At 45.1% G+C, this 21366-nt stretch overlaps 1 protein-coding gene and 1 long non-coding RNA gene across 11 annotated transcripts in view; one reads left to right on the top strand and one right to left on the bottom strand.

The window, feature by feature from the left end:
• Positions 1-21366, top strand: part of LOC128630089 (NACHT, LRR and PYD domains-containing protein 12-like) — a 98146-nt gene that overhangs the window by 26543 nt on the left and 50237 nt on the right. The gene's annotated exons all lie outside the window — the stretch shown is intronic.
• LOC108261947 (uncharacterized) lies at positions 1288-12874 on the bottom strand. Of its 6 annotated transcripts, none has more exons than XR_008394366.1 (18): positions 12658-12873; positions 12433-12567; positions 11480-11533; positions 11257-11370; positions 9331-9438; positions 8892-9065; positions 8519-8630; positions 7799-7908; positions 6709-7170; positions 6383-6588; positions 4309-4983; positions 4152-4221; positions 3924-4072; positions 3261-3766; positions 2554-2621; positions 2252-2387; positions 1609-1703; positions 1289-1429 (listed from the first exon to the last, which is right to left on the bottom strand). It is a non-coding gene; the product is annotated as an uncharacterized LOC108261947 (long non-coding RNA). The 6 variants fall into 6 exon arrangements; XR_008394368.1 differs by having other exon boundaries at positions 1290-1429; positions 3924-4221; positions 6709-6769; positions 7000-7170; XR_008394369.1 differs by having other exon boundaries at positions 1288-1429; positions 3924-4221; positions 8922-9065; positions 12658-12874.

The following is a 21366-nucleotide window of genomic DNA, read 5'->3' as shown; positions in this document are numbered from 1 at the left end:
AGAAACCAGCGTGAACTTAACAAACGAACCTAAACATGAAACTATGGACCGACTGTGGGTATCTATTGTAAGGACTCTAAACTAATCTACTATAACTCATTCAATATTCCGCTTCGTGTGCTGGGAGGCGCACGGTATATATGCGGAGATAATCAGCATTGTAATGGCTGACGGCTGAGGGCAATTCAGACAGACGTGAAACTACAGCCAATGACAGAACAGGGAGGAGACATGACAAACAAACAAATGCATGTGTCGAAATGTCACGATTGTCCACAAGGGAAAAGCAGGTGCTCGCACGCTCACATGCTCCACAGTACGCTGCTTAAAGGGGAACTCGTGACAGGTATCTGGATCGTATCATCAGTAAAAATCCTGATTGGAGCATCAGTAATGAACACCATTAAACTAAAGCGCTCTGCATCTGACGGGTAAATGAACTCACCCAATCACATCCTATATGAGATTATTCAGATATCTACACAATACACACAGAGCGGTTCGAGAACTGACTCCAGCCCAGAACCAGGACAGTGGAAATGTCTAATAGTGCAGCTTTAAATATATTTAAGAGGAGCACACTCCAAACAGGTTAACCGTTGTTTTGTGCATACAGTCTGTAAAATTAACTGAAAATATTACATTTAGTTTATCAGAAGGTAAATTAATGTGTCATGGCTCACACTATGTTCCTAAATTCTGTCATAATTGACCAGCTCAAGTTTTCTCATGCCTACTTGTGTGTTGTATTGTGGCATGAGAGAACTTAATAAATGTGAAAGTGCAATAAAAAAAATGTCATCACTAAAATCACTGAATAATCGTGATAATCGAGATCTCAGTATTAATCAAAATAATCGGGATTATCATTTTGGCCATAATGGTGCATCCCTAATTTCAAATAAACTTCTTTCACGTTGTGTTTATGGGGTATTGTATAGAATTTTGAGGAAAATAATGAATTTAATCCATTTTGGAATAAAGGCTGTAACAACAAAATGTGGAAAAAGTGAAGCGCCGTCACTACTTTCTGGATGCACTGTACATGTGACGTTCAGGGTTTCCATGTTTTGGCAGAACTGTGTTTCAATCATTTAACAGGTTAGATGAGACAACTCAGCTTTGTGGCCAATCTGATAAATCACCTCACAAATTAAATGGTAAATCTCTTCATTTAAATTAACGTCAGTTGTATAGTGTACGGTCAGGTCAACTTTCAATCAGATAACATGTGGTAGAACCCATGGGTCAAATGTAGCTAAGTGAGTTTGTGATGGGGAGGGAAGGGTGGGGGCAAATTAAGCACTTACCGTTGAGCTCAGGCGGAATGGGAACTCCATTGAGATGGTGGAAGGACAGTGCGGCTCCTCTGAGGAAGGGCAGGATGCCTGCCTTTACACAATGCCAACATGAGCTAGTCTCACGCAGGCTACCAAAACACACATGCACGTGTTAAGATCATTTCTACAGCACTGTAAATGAAAGCTCTGTGACTGAAGTCAAAACAATAAGTTTCCCAGGCTCACAAAGGAGTTTTTGATGAATGGGTGCGAGAGCACTCATGGGATTGATTACTACTACTACGAATAATAATAATTTTGCTCTCACCAGCCTACAGGAGTCCTTAATGTGTTAGAGAAGACAGTCACTCTCTTCCTGCTCCCGCTCCTCTCCTTCACACTCCTGCTCCATGGTCAGCTCCTCTGTGGACACACCACCAATGTTAACGAGGGCTGTCCAATTAATGTGTTAATAATAATAATAATAATAATATGCTACTGATCTACAGGTTTGGGGCAACTTTTTGGACACCATTAATGAATATTTTTTAACCAAAATCATGTTCCTGGTTGGATGCTCGGCATCTCTAATAAGCAGTAAGTTTTGGCAAAACTCAAAACAAAACTAACAACTCAGATGCAAAACCATTGCTGTTCACAAAACAGTCTACTAAATACTGAAACAGCATGAAAAAAACCAAAAATAGTTTTAAAAAAACATGTGTACTGCAGCATGTATAGAAACACTTCTTTAGGATTAAATTTAAGCACTTTTTAAAAATTGTGTTCAACCCCCCAAAAATAAAACCCTACACAAATCTAACACTGTTGGCTGCAGTGAATTACTTTGACAGCAAACACGTTATTACTCATTTGTAAGAATGAGGGTTAATAAACACACAAATGACAGCATAACACAGATCACCATCTATTGTTAAGTTGTACGTGCTCTAAGTAGAATATGCTCTAACCTGGCACAGAGGTGAGGAGGATATGGACCAGGTGAGCAACAATGACCAAGTGGAAGAGATGCAGGTGTGCAGTATCCGCACTAAGCCCTGAGGAGTCTAAACAGTGCAATGCTGAATAGGACAGCACCAGACTCCCCTGACATACAAACACAAAACATGATGCAGAGACTACAGCCAAAGAAACCAGACAATTACCTGTTAGATAGACAGGTTTAGATTCTGGACAACAATGTTACTCGAATCTGATGCTAATATACATTTAATAGTGCCGAAAGTATCATTTAACAAGCTTGTCAGCTCACCACTAAGTGGAACATGTCCACATCCAGAATGCAGGGGGAATTTTCCACCTGGGGAGCAAGAACAAGTGCTGCACGAGCACAGTTAAAGAACTAAAAAACTACAAGTGAGAGAAAAATAAATAATGAAATAAATATATCTGCCAACAGTCACATGAAGTGATTTTGCACAGAGGAGTGAGAGGAGACAGTCCAGCACGCAGAGCCAAACTGAGCCAGGGAACTCAAATAGTCTCCTAAACAAGGGCACGTTTTATGACACTTATTTTTTATTATTTAGGATACAAAATATGGATAAATATCACAGGATATAGAAGGAATTAGAACTGAGGAAGGAGAGCATAATACCTGCAGATATTTGTGATTCAGAATATTTAGTAATGCTACCAAAATGAACCCCGAACATAATTGAGCAATCTTCTAGATATCTTTAGAGTACGAATGATGCTCAGAAGCTTGAGTAATGATTTGACAGATGCAGTCTATTTTCATTTATATATATGCTTTTATATTTAGAATTACAAGTGAAAAGCAAATCAAATCATCAGAAGAATTTATTCTAGTGTACAATTAACTACTCCATCCTGCAAGCAAACAGTGCTTAGTGGAGTATTTTAACAGCACTAACAATACCTCTGATACAGAATTTATTACATCATCACACATCCCTCGAAAGAAGAATTCATTCTGGCATGATAAGTGTCACGTACCGTGGGGAATACAGAAGCAGAAGCGGGCGGCAGGTTCAGGCAGAATAATCCAGAGGGGTGAACACAGTCCGTAGTCAAGAAGCAAGCGAGGGTCAGGCGATCATGCAAACAAAACAAACGGGGCAAGACAGAAATCGTGGTCGGGGACGTAAGCAAAGGTCAAAGTCACTTATCGAATAAACACAGCAGGTAACACTTGGAGAACGACAGAGAAACTAGTCTGCTGAATGTTTACTTCACAAAGTGTCCCTGTATCCAAAGTCTCTTAATAAGTCGTGGTGAGTGGACAAGGTGATTGGCTGCAGGTGTGTGAGATCAGAACTCCGGGGAAGTGAGCGCATGCGTGTGTGGGAAGTGTAGTCCTCAGCGGCCATGTTAGAAGTGGGTGTTGCTTCTTGGGAAACCGAGTCCTGGCTGGGCTGAGATATGACAATAAGTTGGGTTGTCATACCTGTCTACAGGGTAAACTTCCAAACAAGGCTTCTCCTCATTTACCAATAATCTCTCTGTACAAAATACAAGCACAGAAAAACAACAAATGCATATCAAAGTTCTTTACCAAAAAGCAAAACATTTTTACTAACTACCCCTTAACACAGGTCAGTGAATATTGTAAATCTTATACATGAATTCTTAGTCTGTAAGATATGGGTGCAGACTGACCTATAGACTGGATGGTGCAAGAACAGCTGCCCCAGCACATGATAGGCACAGGGGGGTCCTGCTCATTAGGGTGCACCTTAAGGCCAACTTTATAAGTGGCAGTCCCAAATGTCATCAGCATCTCCCTTACGGAGCTTGAATAAGGGTTGCTATCAAAACAAATCACAGGTCAGTGTTAAAGACACGCTCAGATACGCAGTTGTGAAAGGAAACCGTGGGTATGTTTACACTGGTGTGTGGTCCAGCCTGAAACTCTCAGGAGGAGGAGAGTCCTCCACAGTCTCTGTCTCACCAGCATCTAAAAGACAAACACCACAATATGACTGCATGTGCACACATACACACACAAATAAGGAGCACACGCACTATATATGATGAGACTCACTTGTTGGCTTGGCTCTCTTATGAGCAGAGTGCACGGCTCTGATCTGCTTATATACATTGTATTCAGCCAATGAGCCAGACCTGGCTGCTCACTATTGCTGTAACTACAAACATGCATGCATTTTACTATTTAACCAGAGAAAATGTCAAACTCAATGGGACAACTGGCAAATTTACTGTAATAAACTGAGTCAGTGTGACTAAATATCTTGCAACAGCAGTGGATTAGCCATCTTACACAAGCAGAAATTCTATACTCTGATCTCAACATGGCAAGACATGCAATTCAGCTACAGATATCAATTCCCTTGCTATAATATATATAAATAAATAAGAGGAATAATGGAATGGGGTATGCACTGTTACAGTGTCATTCTGTACCCTTCCATGGCATTTCATAGGCAAGTTTGCATTGGTTACAGAACCACTACAACTAATTCGCCAATGCAATGGTTAAAATATTAAGCGGTCCGGATTCAGAGCAACTCCAGTTAGAATAATCACAACCACAAGTTTGTATGCGAGTACCTGCAGGTGGTCTCAGTGAGGGGTAGGAGAGGAATGAGTGTTACTGCGACACTTACAGAGTGGACACAAGTACTCCCCATTCTCTACATCGTAACTGGTTTGCTCATGCAGCCACTGCGTATCCTGACTCTGGAGTGTCTCAAAGTATCTGTAAGAGAAAATAACTCGAAGATTAAGAGACCATTATTTGACAACCTGTCAAATTTCCATGAGCTTTATATGTACCATGCAATCACAGAAATGACCGAACTGGTCAGATCTATTAAGCAGTGACAAGCAAACTGATCCACTGAGCTGTTAAGCTTGACATGGATGTAGGATTGACGTGGGAACACCATATACTGCTTGTAAAGCTCTCCGAGGTAACATTCTTCAGGAGTGTAAACTGTTGGACAGCGCTCCCCTCCATTGAAGAACGGGAACATATGAAAAGTATTTTTGATTGGGAAGCGCACAGCACACAGCGGAATCTGACGTCCTCAACAACCGAGCATTGCTGATTACCAAGCGTAACAAGTTCCATCACCTGATTTCTTTAGCTTTTGATACTCTACGGCTGCTCCTAACGCCATACAGACTTCATATAAATCCATAATGAACTTTTTCACACTATCTGTTATTACCCAGATGAGGACGGGTTCCCTTCTGAGTCGGGTTCCTCTCAAGGTTTCTTCCTCTTAAAACATCTTAGGGAGTTTTTCCTTGCCACCGTCGCCACGCAGTGGCTTGCTCAGTTGGGATAAATTCGCACCTTTAATATCTGTATACCGTGTTGATATTTCTGTAAAGCTGCTTTGAGACAATGTATATTGTAAAAAGCGCTATACAAATACAATTGAATTGAACTGCACTTACTCCTCTAAGGTCAGATCAGGTTAACGTTCTTTGCTTCCCCATGAGGCGCAATAAGTTTACAGACTACGCAAGTAACACTGGCTTGATCTAAGACAGTGAAAAATAGTCAAGAGCACATAGCAAGCTTTGTTTCATGCTTTGTGTCGATGATCAGCTCACTGTATTGGGACAAAAAAAATATATATATATCTGCAGATCGCATATTTAAGCCAAACACATCCAATTTCGATCTACATCTTATCGATCACCACACATCCATGAAGACTTTCCTGTACATCACAGATTAGGTTTTTGACTTTTCAGTCACAAAACATCCAGACTGATTGATTAATATTAGCTAATTTATTGTGATTGCTCATATAGAGGTCATATTATTTTCCAGACAAACTATTTACTGTTAGCTGCTGATCTATTGCCTATATCCACAAACATTTGAAAGCAGCAAAACTTTTTATTTGGGATTAAGTAGAAGGCTGTCTAGAAGTAACATTTTGCCCAACTCCTCACCCTGCCAGCAGTGAGAGTGCATGATGTGGCCACAGCTGCCATTATGGGTACCAAAGGACAGGTCAGGGTGCATGAAGAGGGGATCATAGCTCTCTGGAACACACATGTATCCTCCAGAAATAAGCACACTGGCTACTCAAACCTATCCAATTACTTGACTTGCACACTGTAAACCATAACCTTACCTGGATTGTTAGGGGGTCTTTTGTGGTTCTTGGAAATGACCGTAGAGCGTTGGACAAAGGCAGCGAGCACCATGGCGGTGCCATCAGGTAGGATCTCCTGCGCTTCGTGACACAGGATACACATCTCCATCTGCCTCCTCTCTCCTCCTCTGGCACGCCAACGACGAGGTCCCACACACACCAGAGCACTGTCACATGAACTGGGGCTGTACCAAGCAGAGACGGATGGTTACAAGTACACTATAACCTTAATTTTATGTTACGGTACCTCTGAATTTGTTAAAATAATCAATGTTGAATAAATGGGTTCATCTTTTTTTACTCACCAGGAAATTGCTAAAAATGGCCTAGGATCCTCTCTACTCATTTACCCCAACAGAAAATGCTCTAAATGAATATGCAAGATAAAGAGTTTAAGGATGGGAATTTACTTATGTTATGTGAAGACCACCATTATATGCAAGAACTTTTAGGACAAAGAACTGACAACTGCTCAGCAAAGTCAAGGAACTGTTGATGCATGCATTTACTGACATAAATGTACTGACTGGATATTGAGAATACAATACAAGTTGACTTATTAAGAACGCTGCGTCACTACGAGCATGCTTAGGTACCTATGCTCTGCTGATGTAGAGGCTGAGGCATCCAGATCCTCTGAATCCTGCGTGAGCAGATCTATGTACTTATTGATAAAATGACTCTGGCTCTATAATGTTTGAGCCAAGGTCTTTTTCCAGCACAGTTCAGCTTTCTTTTTTCTCTCTGCTTTGTCTTTGTCCCACAGTCTGCAACACACACACACACACACGTAGATTTAAACTTACTAACATAAGATTACTAACATTTAATTTGCCTGTTTCTCTTCAAAGTACATACAACAATACATCATTAGCCTTGGCCTACACCATGGCCTTTATATGTACATGTTCTGCCTGGTGCAGGTGTCCTGACAGTTTTCACTATATGGAAAATAAAATGCATACATCACAGTGCATGGAAATTCAGTTTGTGTAGTAAGCAATCCTTACATGTCATTTAAATATTCATGTTGACATACAGCTTTTAAGTAACACGCACAATAAGCCACATCAAAACACCCCTAGGGCCACCTACAGATGATCAGCAGCAAAACCGCTTTGTGACAGTGAAGCATTTGTGCTTCACCGTGGTGAGAGGTGCTGCTTTGCCTACCAGCCACGCCACCTTGAGTGGTGTTGCACTGCTTGGATTTCAAACAGGTCTTGATGCAGCACTGCTTTAAACTTCATGGTAAAAATGCTCATCTTTTGTATGTTGTGCCTACCTTCAGTGAGTGAATTGTAAAACATGCTAGGCTGCCACCTGCTGGACATATTAGGTCCACACATAGAGAGCGTAAGGCAAATTGCAAACATAATCAAGATGTAATTTTACTTCAAGGATCCAGCGAATCATGTCTTTGTGCACTTCCAAGTGAGGCGCGCACTGCAAGGTCTCTAACACAGCCAGGATGCTTGGAGTGTTGCCGGGGGCTTCACCGGGACCTGTGATACAAGAACCACAGATCTAACTACAGGCTTGAGGTTTTGAGATTGTGTGAGATGATGTACAAAACTTACGGGAGATTTTGAGGGTGAAGTTGAAAGTAACTTCAAGGACATCCTCAGCACTAACAGCCGAATCAAATGCAAATGGATAAGTGCATATATTGAGCTTCCAAAGAGCATTTCCTGATTAGACCACTAGGCACTCAAACTGGTATTTTGTCATTGATGTGCTTTTCTTTATCAATCACACAATCTGACAGAGGCTCTGCACTTAAGAGAAGGAACTAAAGAATGAAGTAACACGTGAGTTGCAGACAGTTTTAGTTACATTACTCCCCATGACATGCAGTATTTTGGCTCTGTAGTAGTTCCCAGGTTTGGTGGGAGTTTCAGAGAAAGGGGCGAGACACAGAAGATTTGGATAAAGTGAGACAGGAAGTGGGCAGAGCACCCGTGTATTAACGGCCACTGTCAGCCACCTCTGTTTCTCCAGACTTGCCTCGTGAGCCTGGAAACCCCACTTCGATGACACACACACACACACACACAGGAGCCACTGCTTTTTTTTTTATTTGTGCACTGAAAGTGAAAGAGGCGGAACAGACACCTCGGTGATATTGACGATAAAGACAGGGTTAGACGGAAGATTCTCCAGCTCAATGGAGCTGCTCAGAACCCCGACAGGGCTCACTGACTGATTCTGAAAATCCACATTCACCCTGAGAGAGAGAGAGAGAGAGACACACACACACACACACACACACACACACACACACACACACACACACACACACACACACACAGTGAGTGAGAGAGACACAGAGAGAGAGACCTGTAACAGAACAGCACTAATGTACAGAACATCATCTAAACATCACACTGTCTAGGGGATGTGGTCACATGACTACTCTCACTTAAAATGTAACCATGACTCATCTGATGATGCTCGCTGCAGAGTGTGTGTGTGTGTGTGTGTGTACCGTGTATATCTGAGGTGTGAGATACACTACCCCCCTGCTCAAGTCTCCACCTCTCCAGCAGGTTAAACGTTGAGATGGAGAGGAAGTCTCTGCTGCGCAAGGAGGAGAGACAGAGAGACCTCTGGGAGAACGCCAGAACCTCTCATTGACGAGCGGTAGAACTCTACGTAGGCCCTGATACACACAGACCCACAATACATGTTTATAGAAAATCACAATTAAACACACACACACACACCTGGAGCTGTCAAAGGAGATGGATTTGACTTGACCACAGTGTCTGAAGAGAGACTGGAGCTGTTTATAGTAGAGGAATGCAAATGGAGGGAGATTACACACCTGAGAGAGAGAGGGAGGGAGAGAGAGAAATATTATTATTATTATTATTATTATTATTATTATTATTAATCCCCTAGTTAAATGGAAGCTGACTGAATACCACTACGGTGGTCCTGGGGTCGTTTCCATAGAGTTCCTTGGAGGCGAGCTCCTCGTCCACAGTTCCCTGGAGGAAGCAGTTCGGATAAAATGCGCCTGCAATCGCCACCTGAACGGAAACATCACTGATACTTAATAATAATTATTATTTATTTTCTGCAGGAGTAAGTTACACTTCTTGGACTTTGTCATCATGGTGACAATTTTAAACTCTGCATTTGCAATTTTACTTTGGATGCTTGTTCTTCTAAGGCTGCGAATTATGACTGATTTATATTTACTGTATATCAGGGGTGCCCACACTTTTTTGACTTGCGAGCTACTTTTAACATGACCAATCAAAAAGATCTACCTACACTAAAAATGCAAAACATATTTATTTATATAAACACACTGCATATACTATACACACACACACACACACACACACAATATATGTTCATGTACCTTGCATAACTGCATGAGCCCGTATGGCGCGCTACAATTCAGTACATTTTTGGTCATTACCTTACTCTGACAACGTGCACTGAATAGAATCAGCCAGGGCTGCATAGTCCGGACAGTAGCTGCTGGTAGCCAGCCTCAAGCAGGCCTCCAAATGATGATCAGCCATTGTGGAACGGTATTTGGACTTAATGATCTTCATGAGGGAAAAGGCTGACTCATAAATAAGTAGAGCCAAATAATGCAGTCAAGGAAGTGGCACATTTCCTCATGTTTGGGTACTTTTCCCCTGTGAGTAAGTTCCAAAACTGTCCATGAGCCCTGGACTTCGGCTGAATGTCAGTCTGTAGTTTCAAAAAATCTCATCCTCCACTTCAGACGAGTTCAGGTGAAACAGCGCTGCAATTTTCGATGCGAGTGAATCAACCTCAACATTGTCCCTAAACGGGTAGCACATGAATGTGGCGACTGGCTCCGGTAAAGCAAAGTCTTGAAAGCGTCTGTCAAACTCTGACCGACAGCTGTCAATCTGCTCCGTGTAGCGTGCAATGTTAAATTGCGCACAAGCCTTCCGCTGCGTCTCTAGATCTGATGCGAGGTTTTGGAAGTTCCCAAAAACATGGCGCTGCAGCTTTGAGAACAGAAGTTGCATTTTCCGTTTAAAGGCATTAACTGCCTTTAATTTTTGTCTTTTCCTTGCAGCTCCAAATTAAGTTGGTCAGATCGGTTAAAAATGCTCGGTTAAAAAAAGTCCAGCAGCCACTGATCATCATTGAGTTGGGTGTATTCTGCATGTTCAACAGCAAAAAGAAACTCGCTTATCTCCAGACAGAGCTCTCGAAATCTCTGCAGGAATTTACCCCTACTAAGCCATCTCACGTCAGTGTGTAGCAGGAGCTGATTGGTCGCAGTGTGCCTTCTCCAGATGCGCACGGAACAGCCGTCTTTGAAGTGATCTAGCACGTATAGAACAGGCGATCTTTGTTGCCACATCCATGATCTCTTTCATGTTTAGCATTCTTGCGCATAAGGCTTGTTGGTGTATTATGCAGTGGTAGTTAAGGAAGTCAGGGAAAGCATCGTCTTCCCTGCACTTGGCAATGAATCCATTTGCGCTGCTCAACCATTGACTGATATCAATTTGCACACTGGAGCTGGGTTTTCTCAATGAAGTCTTTAAAAGACTGAAAAATGTCCTCTCCCCGCGATTTCGCTCGCTAGCCTTTAGCACTGGCGCGCTTGATCGCACACGCGTGGTGAGAGAAAAGACGAGATCTCAGACTGGCTGCCCTGTACGTCAACTAACATCTTTTTTTTTTAATGGCGATCTACCCGCACATCCTTTGCGATCGACCAGTCGATCGCAATCGACATATTGGGCACCGCTGCTGTATATATTTTGACCTGAAGAAAAAAGCCTCTTTATACACATACGCTGTTAAACTACACCTGCTCTACTCGTGTGTGTGTGTGTGTGTGTTACCTGCACTATGAATTTCTGTGTGTGCGTGCTGGTGTAGTCAGAGGGAGAAGTTTCGCTGATGTGTATGTTGAATTGTGACACTCAATTCTTCAGATCCTCAAACAACTCGGCCACCTGTAACACACACACACCAGAAATGATAGTTAGGGATCTGTGTCGAGAAGTGTGTGTATAGATGTGTGCGAGTGAGTGAGTGAGTGAGTGAGTGAGTGAGTGTCATAACCTCTTGTATCCGTTTGATCTGAATGCAGTTCTCTTTGCCCCACTCCAGCTCATCCTAAAACACACACACACACATCAGTACCACTTTATTTATTTCTATAATCCAACACATTATAATTCAACATAACTGTCACGATCTCCTGCCTCCCATACGCCGTGTACCGGTTTAATCTATTTCCTTATTTGGTCAGTGCTTCCTGTTCTTATTACGATGTCGTCTCTCTGACTGGTTCCTATTTCTTAAATTGTGCACTCTATCTGTACACTACACACATGACCATCTAACACCTGGATCTTTGAAGAGCATACAAACACACACACACACACACACACACACACACACCCTGCGTGAAGGTGCCCCCCCCCCAACACAAAACATCGGCAGAATAGTTTGTGCTGGTTTGTGCCGTAAAAATTTTCGTTTGTGCTGCTTCAGTTCTGGAGATATTAAAAGAATATTTATAGGTAATTCTGGGGTCACTCAAACCCCCCACATGCTCCAAATTCACCCCAAATGGTCTCAATAATAATAATAATAATAATAATAATAATAATAATAATAATAATAATTCAAAAGAAGAGAACTATAGCGCCTTAACCCACACTGCGCATGCGCGAAGCCAGATGACTCAGCCATTAAAGTAGTAAAAGAGCTCTAATTAGCCAGTGAAGCTAAATGTCGTTCTGCCACGTCCACTTATAAAAGTAAATCATGCAATATTCTCAGAGGGGGCAGTTATTGACAGAGTGAATTCATCGTTTTAAATAGAATCAAAAATAACATCGACCTATTTGCTAATCACATTTCGATTAACTTGCTCATTAATTACACTGCGCATGCGTGGACTGGACTGCCTCCTCAAAAGCTAGCACCGCTAGCATATTTGTATAATATTAACATTAATATTGAACCAGAGGAGTGAATAAAAAAAGTTTTTAAATGTTATTTCTCACTTCTCCTCCTCTTGTTCTTCTTCTCCGTGCGGGTGTGAGTTATCTTTGGTCGGTTCCTCGGTGATTCGGTCATTAGTGAACCGAGCTCCGAGAGTGAATCAGTGCGCCGTCACCGCCTGCTTCATACTGATACACCTGAAACACAGGTGTTAACACCGTTAACTACACACATACACACAATACAGAACAGAACGGATTCGGTTACACAGAACCGAATAAACTCACTTTAGTTTGGGTCCAAACGGGCCAGAACTAACACTAACAACGCTTTCTGCTCCTCGCTTCGACTTCTCGCGCTCGCGGTGACGTCACCAACGTAACGGACGTTGACGTAAATTTGAATCTGTGAGGAGAAAATAAAATAAAATAAACCCAAATATTATTTCATAAAAAGCTTCATTATTCTCTTCTTCTTAAACACGATAGAGGATAAGATATACAAATACATAAAAAAACAGCTTTATCATTATTTTAAATCAAATCCACTTTAAAAGTGCTCCTTTCTAATTACATTTTAATTAAAAATATACTTCATCTTACTCTTGTTTTTTTTTTTTTAATTAATATTTAATTCATCGATGATTGTAGTCGTGTTGAGGTTTGACGTTCTTTGTGCTTTATTATCATAAATATACACTGTTTTAACTTTTGAGTTTGGACACAAAATGTAAACATTCCTCATGAATCCAGAACATTCATTTGTTTATTATTTAGAAAGTAATAATTAAACAGGTGAATAAAATGATCAGATTAATCACTTGCAACATTTAGGATATGAATTTCTTGTATTGAGAGAGGTTTTTTATTATACACAGATATAAATACATTTTATTTATTTGTAGTTTTCATATTTGACTCAGTACATTACACTACATTTATTTAATCAACTATTTATCAAGTTTTTTCAATATTTAACTGAATGATTGTCCAAGGTCAATAAAAATCTTCAAATAATCTATCAACACCATCAATACATCTAATCAGTAAAAAAAATCTACATTTATTCAGTTGATCTATTGCCTGGTTTATTGAAAGTTTTACAGCTTCGGCAGGTAAAGAAGCCGTGGCTTTAATCTGATCTTCTGATTTCTAATGATAATTAAATGACAAAATACAGAATTAAAGAATATCTTTATTTAAATTTAAAATCACGAATCATTTAAAAATATGGATAAGTCATTTCTACAAGTGTTCATACAGACAGAAAGACCAGAGATGAAACGGATTTAACAGATACAGGACAATTAGGACAAGGAAAGTGAGAAAGAAATAGAATGATCATTTATTTATTATTTAAAAAAAAAAAACACAATTGTGTTCAAGATCACAGCAAAAAGACAGTAGAGGAAACAAAGGAAAAAAATATTTCACATTTCCTGTTTAAATTCAACAGTAAAATCACATGAACTGAAGACATCGTGAGTTTTTGAAACCGGTCGTTACATTTTTGAGTCAAACGGAGCAGGTAGTGATGTAGAAGCTGCCTCGAAAGATCATTTCTGTTCCTCGAAGAGTAAAAAAAAAAAAAAAAAACATTAAATCCTAAATGTATGAAAAATAAACATTATGTACATTTTATGTCTAATTACAGTGAACCTGACGGAGAGTGAAGCTTATGGGGGCGAAGTGTTCACGCTACAGCAAATTTCACTGGTTGACGCTAAACTCGCTCACTTAGAAGGTGCGTTTCTCTGTCCCGGGATATTCCTAGCACTGTGTGTGAAAGCTCCTGAGATGTCCAGCATGGAGACATGTGTGTATGTTGATGTGTACACAGTACCAATGGTCAGGATGTACTGTTGTGTCCGAGTTTCTCGTTCTCCTGAAAAACACACGTGCGCACGCGCGCACACACACACACACACACACACACACACACACACACACACAGGAATTGTAAAGCAAAACATTGGAATATATATCTTAATCACATCTCATAGTCCTTTTATAGAGTCTGAATCAGTTTGACTGATTCATTTCGAGTTGATTCAGAGTCGAATAACTTTCTAGTGAGAATCAATACCCATCTCAGTCTAGTTCGTTTGGAAGTGTGCGACTCTCACTAGAAAATTATTTGACTCCGAATCGTCTCGAAACAAATCAAACCGATTCAGACTGGACAAATGGACTAATAGAAGAGAAAGAGCAACAGGAAAGAGGACAGCCTTCCTGCTGAAAGCAAACCGGATCAGAACCTTACATTAGATTGTTTTCTATATTTTTATTTTAAATCAGTTGTGTTGTTTCTCTTCTTTCTGCACTCAATTGAGGAAACACAGCAATGATAAATAAATAAATAAATTTATCTGTCCAGCTTCCTCCTCTTCGTCCCCCAGAATGACGTGTGGGTGACGGATTGACGGATTTAAAAAAAGATGTCTGGGCAAACTGTGACCTCCTCGAGTTAAAAGTGAGCATCCAAGGAAATTTACTGTGTTAACTGCACTACATTCTGCAGTCACACAGGACCAGAAAAAATATGTACATCTACTGTACATGTTAACACACAAAACAAGCTTTTGAGTATTAGTTACCCTGTCTTACTGTACAAGGCACCTGCAAATAATAAAGCAAGTAATTAAAAGTTCATCTATCATTTCACTTCCACTAATCAGTCTTTTGACCAGTCTAAAAATAAAAAGACTAAAAAGAAACTGAGACTTAGCAAGAAGAATTAAAGATATGTGGATGATGAAGTCTCAGTTCCACCGCAGCTTCAACAGCCCTGGATCTTCTCCTTTAAAGCTTGGAGAAGGGCACGTCTTTCGGACTCTTCTTTTCCAGGGCTGCCTGCGCTGACTTCATAAGATCCTGTGTCTGCAACATGTTCATGTTCCAAGTAGCCTGGAGACACAGGAGAAATCTCAGATTTCGACCGCTCTACTTTGTGTTTGTGGCCATACTGCGTGTGCATGGGTCTACCTTGAGGCTAAAAATGCTATTCATGTCTTAAGCAAGTTCTTACCATGTAGTCTAGGCTCTCAGTCACACTGTGGTCTCAGGAGTAGCGGAGGTTGATTTGGTTCCTTGGACAGCGACGCGACTACAGCCTGCAATCTCACCTGCTATTTCCAGAGCTCCAGCAATCATTGACTATCAGGGAACACACGACTGCAGAGATGAAGAACAGAACACACTTGCCTTCATTTATACTAAATAATAAAACTACATGAAAAAAAATACACGGTACAACCCAAAGTCACATTCTTCTGTTATCATTCCACATCTTCCATGTGTCAGTCCAGAATTTCACCATTTTGTGATCACAGAAATTAACGCAAAATCAAGAAACTCCACAATATTCAGAGGAGATTCCACTTTTTCAAAGTTACTGCAGATTTGGGCCAAAACATGTCATGACACGTCATCACCACAACAGGCCTTCAGCACAGGTTACTCTACTTCCTGAACAAGTGCAGACCCGGATACAAGTTACGTTCACATTCATGGGACAATTCACGTTCACAGTTCCAGTGTAACCAAACTCTGACCACCTTCTACAGGTAGTCTCGAGTTCGGTACCGCAGTGCACTTCCCAGTCCACATTACGACGGTCACATTACCAACTTTTCATGCAAACTGCTCTGTGTTGGACTAAACTTCCAGTGGGAAAGCCCACTAGAACAGCTACACTGCAGAATTTTTCTGTCTAAAAATGAACAAATTTCAGGTTTTGGAGTTCTTCTTTGATAAATGACAAGATGGTAATATCATAAAATAGTCCACTTTGTATTAAAACCAGACATCTGATGCTCACTGTGGTTTATTTAATCTTCAACAAACTGCAAATGTAAATAATTGTTCAGAGTGTGCCCCCTTGTGGTCAACTCTTTCAAAGGGGCTTGTACAAGTCAGAACAATCAGCCCATTCTTATCTTCTCATGACTTACTATCTCTATATATGATCATATGGACAAAAATAACTTGTTTACAGATCTTGGTGTAAACATGTAAGCAAGCAATGTATGGCAAGTTAATGTTCCTCATACCTTCACCTGAAACCAGGCGTCCTGTGTGCACAGACAAATATCACAGGCTGTGATTAGATCCACTCCTGCGAAAGAAGAAATCAGATCCACAAAAAAAATAAATAAATAAATAAAAAACTTAGTAATTCAGTCTCCTGCAGCTAAAAGCCCCAGTAAAAGATAACTCTCTGATGGTTAAAGCTTTGCAGGAAAGTGACACCACAACTCTGGAAAGTTCCATCCATATTGTTTGCTGAGTGTATGAGATTATGGTACTTAACACTCCCAACAGACCTGCTTCCACACACACGCCATGCACTGCCACCACCACGGGCTTTGGACACTGCAGACACATCAAACACAAAATTCAGTTTATATACCACAATGTATTACTAGGTAATACATAATCTAATAGGTTATTGATTGTACAAATACTACATGCATGTAGAACCCCTACATGCTTTGTGTTTACTTTCCTATAACCGCATGTTTATTCCTTACATAAATTAGTCAACGATGAAGTGGAGTGACCGTTACCACCCTAAGGTATAACTGCACATTCTGAAGTGTTTTATTCCCCTTATACCACAGCAAGTTGTCAACAAGTGCATTTCTTTATTAATTAAAGTAGATCATGTCATACACATTAATCTATTTTAAAGGCTGACCGATAGTGGATCTTACAGATGCCGATAACCAAGTCGGGTAGCACCTACTAATAACCGATTACTACTGAATGAAAATATAACACTCAGTGGAAAAATTAAGTTCACTTTATTACAAAAATAAACAGTACTGACCGTACCATGAAAATGTACTGCACTTTTTCTAATGAAATAAACATATACACTAATTTATATATATATATATATTGTCGCGACGGGCAGAGATCCGGCGCACACAAGAGGGAAAACGCTCCTTCTCCGACTGCCGCACCGGCACGACGTGGGCAGCTTCCTGCCGAACATTCCGCCAGCCGGAAGGACCGCCGCGGCAGGGCGGGACTGACGCGACTCCGGCCAGCGATTGGCGGATCCAACGGGGAAGTCCCACCACTCACGCGATGACGGAGGAGGATAAAAGGGCGCGCTTCCGGCCGGGAAGCGGAAGAGAATATCGTAGCGTCAAAACGGACTCCGTGCGTGTTTGCAGCGATTCGCAATCTCCGATCACGACGGTAACCTCACGCCCCACGCTAATTTCTCTCTCTCTCCCTCTCTCTCTCTCTCTCCCTCTCTCCAGGAGGCGCGAGCGCGGACGAGACCGCCGGATAGTGAGAGTCGCACACACGGAGGACGCCGGCCCGGGAAAACCCCCGCCCCGCCTCGGGAATCCCACCTCCGCCACGAGTCGACTCCGCCAGGCCGTCACGCCTTCACAAAACCCCGCACTCATCCATTTATAACACGTTCACCTCACCCTAGCCACAATAAAGCACCGTCTGCACCCATCCTTCTGCCCCACAAAATGGACCCCACCCTGCAACACCTGCTGGAGACCAGCCTCCAGCAGCACGCCGTGACACAGCAGCTCGCCGAAAGCCTTCAGGTCGCCACACAGACACTGATCGCCATGAGGACTGAGACCCCCGCCGCCTCCATGCCTCTCCCCGACGCAACCAGCGAGATCCGCCGCCTACTACCCCCCCTTGGCCCTGAAGAGGACCTTGAGGCGTACTTCGAGACCTTCGAGAGTATCGCCCGCCGGGAGGGGTGGGACCGTGACGACTTGCCCCGTGCCCTTGGTCCCCTGCTCACGGGAGAGGCCCGAACAGCCTACTATGCCCTCGAGCCGGAGGAGGCTACGGACTACCTGGCGATGAAGAAGGGAGTCCTGGCGTGGTGTGGCCGAACCCCTGGCCAGGCAGCTACTGAATTCCATCGTTGGGTTTATCGATCAGGTGCTCGACCACGTTGCCAGATGAACGCCCTCCTCCGGATCACCAAACGATGGCTCCGACCGGACCGGCATACCGCCTCGGAGGTGGCGGAGAAGGTGGCGGTCGACCGTTTCCTGAGAGCGCTACACCGGGCAGAGAGACAGGCCGTGGGGGCCCACGCCCCAACTACGCCCCAGGAACTCCTGACTGCCCTGGAGCGAACCTTGGCCACCCTGGAGCTCGACTCCGGGGAGCAGCAGCACCTCGATCGGCACCTCGGTGCCCAGGGCCCCCAGTCTGACCGCCAGACCCGGCCCCGCATCTGGAGGAACCCCCAGAGGGCGCCCACTTGTGAACACCCCCGAGACGAGCCCATGCCTACAGAGCCGGAGAGGGAAGCCGCCCGGCTGCTTACAAAACCAGGGCTGGCAGGCTGCGCCCTCCATCAGCAGCAACCGCCGGCGGCGCCCTCCGTGACGGTGTGGGTCGAAGGGAGACCGGTAACCGCCCTACTGGACACCGGGAGCACGGTGACCCTTGCCCAACCCTCCATCCTGCCTGAGGGGCGCCGCCCAAGCGGGACGCTTACCGTGACATGCGTCCATGGGGACACCCGGGAGGTCCCCTCAGCTGAGGTCCAGATCCGGAGCGAAGCCGGCACCTGGCCCCTCCAGGTCGGAATCATCCCCGAACTCCCCGTGCCCCTCCTCCTGGGACGAGACTGGCCAGGATTCCGGGTGGTACCGAGAGCCGAGTCCCGGAGACCGCGGCGGCGGGGGAAGAGGATCCCAACCTGGCCGGCCTACCTGGCCCAGGACGACGGAGAGGCCACCTCAGAAGGTAAGACCCCCCAAACTACTAACCCTCTGTCATCTGTCTTTCCCCAGGTAAACCGGGAGGGAAAGTTCGGCTGGGAGCAGAAGGAGGACGACCGACTGAAGCACTGCTGGGCCCAGGTACGGGTGATAGAGGGGGTCGACCAGAGCCCAGACCTGAGGCTCCCCACATCGTACTTCCTCGTCCGAGGGGGGCTCCTGTACCAACGGGCCTGCCGCCGCGGGGAGCAGGTGGACCTACTGGTGGTGCCCCGAGCCAAGACAGCCGTCTTATTACACCTAGCCCACACCCATCCCCTCGGCGGCCACCTGGGGGCCCGAAATACCCTGGAGAAACTGCGGGACCGCTTCGTGTGGCCCGGGATGGACGCGGAGGTCCGGGCCTTTTGCCAACAGTGCCCGCAGTGCCAACGCACGGTCCCGCGGAGGCCCCCGCCGGCGCCCCTGATACCCCTGCCCATCATCGGCGTCCCGTTTGAGCGAGTGGGCATGGATCTCGTGGGGCCCCTACCCAAGTCTGCCCGGGGCCATGAATACATCCTGGTCCTGGTCGACTACGCCACTCGGTACCCTGAGGCGGTGCCGCTCCGCAAGGCCACCTCGCAAAACATCGCCAGGGAGCTGGTACTCCTCTTCAGTCGAGTGGGGATCCCCAAGGACGTGTTGACCGACCAAGGTACGCCTTTTGTCTCGAAGCTAATGGCGGATTTGTGTCGTATGTTACAGGTGAAGCACCTCCGGACGTCCGTCTACCACCCCCAAACCGACGGACTTGTTGAGAGGTTCAATCAGACCCTCAAGCGGATGCTGCGCCGGGTGGTGGACGAGGAGGGGAGGAACTGGGACCTCCTCCTCCCCTACGTACTCTTCGCCGTTCGGGAGTGCCCCCAGGCATCCACGGGCTTCACGCCCTTCGAGCTCCTGTTCAGGCGGCGGCCGCGGGGATTGTTGGATGTGGCCCGCGAAGCCTGGGAGGAGCAACCATCCCCCTTCCGCTCCGTCGTCGAGTACGTGCAGGACATGCAAGCAAGGATTGACAGGGTGGGCCCCATCGTCCGGGAGCACATGCTGGCGGCGCAGGAGGAGCAGAAGAAGGTATACAACCGCCCCGCCCAGCCCCGGGAATTCCAGCCGGGGGACCGGGTCCTCCTGTTAGTGCCCAGCAGCGCCTGCAAGTTCCTCACCCGGTGGCAAGGTCCATACACTGTCCTCGAGCGCCGGGGCCCAGTCAACTACCGCCTACAGCAGCCCGGTAAGCCGAAGGACGGGAAGCTATACCATGTAAACCTGCTGAAAAAGTGGGTGGAACCAACCCCGGTGGTGTCGGCGTTCGCAGCTCAGGACTCGGACCGGGGCAAGGGTACCTTGGTCGGCTTCGGGGAGGACCTCACCCCCACCCAAAGACAGGAGCTTACCGAGCTGATCGACCAGTTTGCAGATGTGTTTTCGGCTGCCCCGGGAATGACTCAGCTGGTCCAGCATGAAATCAAGACTCCTCCCGGTGTAGTGGTGAGACAAAGGCCATACCGTGTCCCCGAGGCCCGGCGCCAGGCCATCGAGGAGGAAGTCAGTCGCATGCTGCGGGACCACATCATCGAGGAGTCCAGCAGCCCCTGGTCCAGCCCCATCGTTGTCGTGCCGAAGCCGGATGGAAGCATGAGGCTATGCAATGACTTCCGGAGGCTGAACCAGGTGTCGGAGTTTGATAGCTACCCCCTCCCCAGAGTGGACGACCTGATCGAGAGGCTGGGGAGAGCCCGATTCATATCGACCCTGGACCTCACCAAAGGCTATTGGCAAGTGGCGCTCGCACCGGAGGCAAGGCCTAAGACAGCCTTTAGCACGGCCACCGGCCACTGGCAGTACCGGGTTCTCCCCTTTGGGCTGCACGGGGCGCCCGCCACGTTCCAGCGGCTAATGGACATCCTCCTGCGACCCCACCGACAGTTTGCCGCGGCCTACCTGGACGACGTGGTCATACACTCCTCCACCTGGGCTGACCACCTGTTCCACCTCAGGGAGATCCTGAAAGCCCTCCGGGAGGCCGGCCTGACGGCGAACCCAAAGAAATGCCACCTAGGGCTGACGGAAGCCCAGTACCTGGGATACCGCATCGGACGGGGGATGCTGAAGCCCCAACAAAAAAAGATCGAGGCTGTGAAGGACTACCCACGTCCGACGTCGAAAAAACAGGTACGTGCCTTCTTGGGATTGGCGGGCTACTACCGCAGGTTCGTGCCTAACTTTTCTG

Source organism: Ictalurus punctatus, unplaced genomic scaffold, assembly GCF_001660625.3.
Source record: "Ictalurus punctatus breed USDA103 unplaced genomic scaffold, Coco_2.0 Super-Scaffold_100046, whole genome shotgun sequence".
Lineage (NCBI taxonomy): Eukaryota > Metazoa > Chordata > Actinopteri > Siluriformes > Ictaluridae > Ictalurus > Ictalurus punctatus.
The sequence above is the reverse complement of the archived record's forward strand: the minus strand, read 5'-3'. Positions and strand labels throughout refer to the sequence as shown.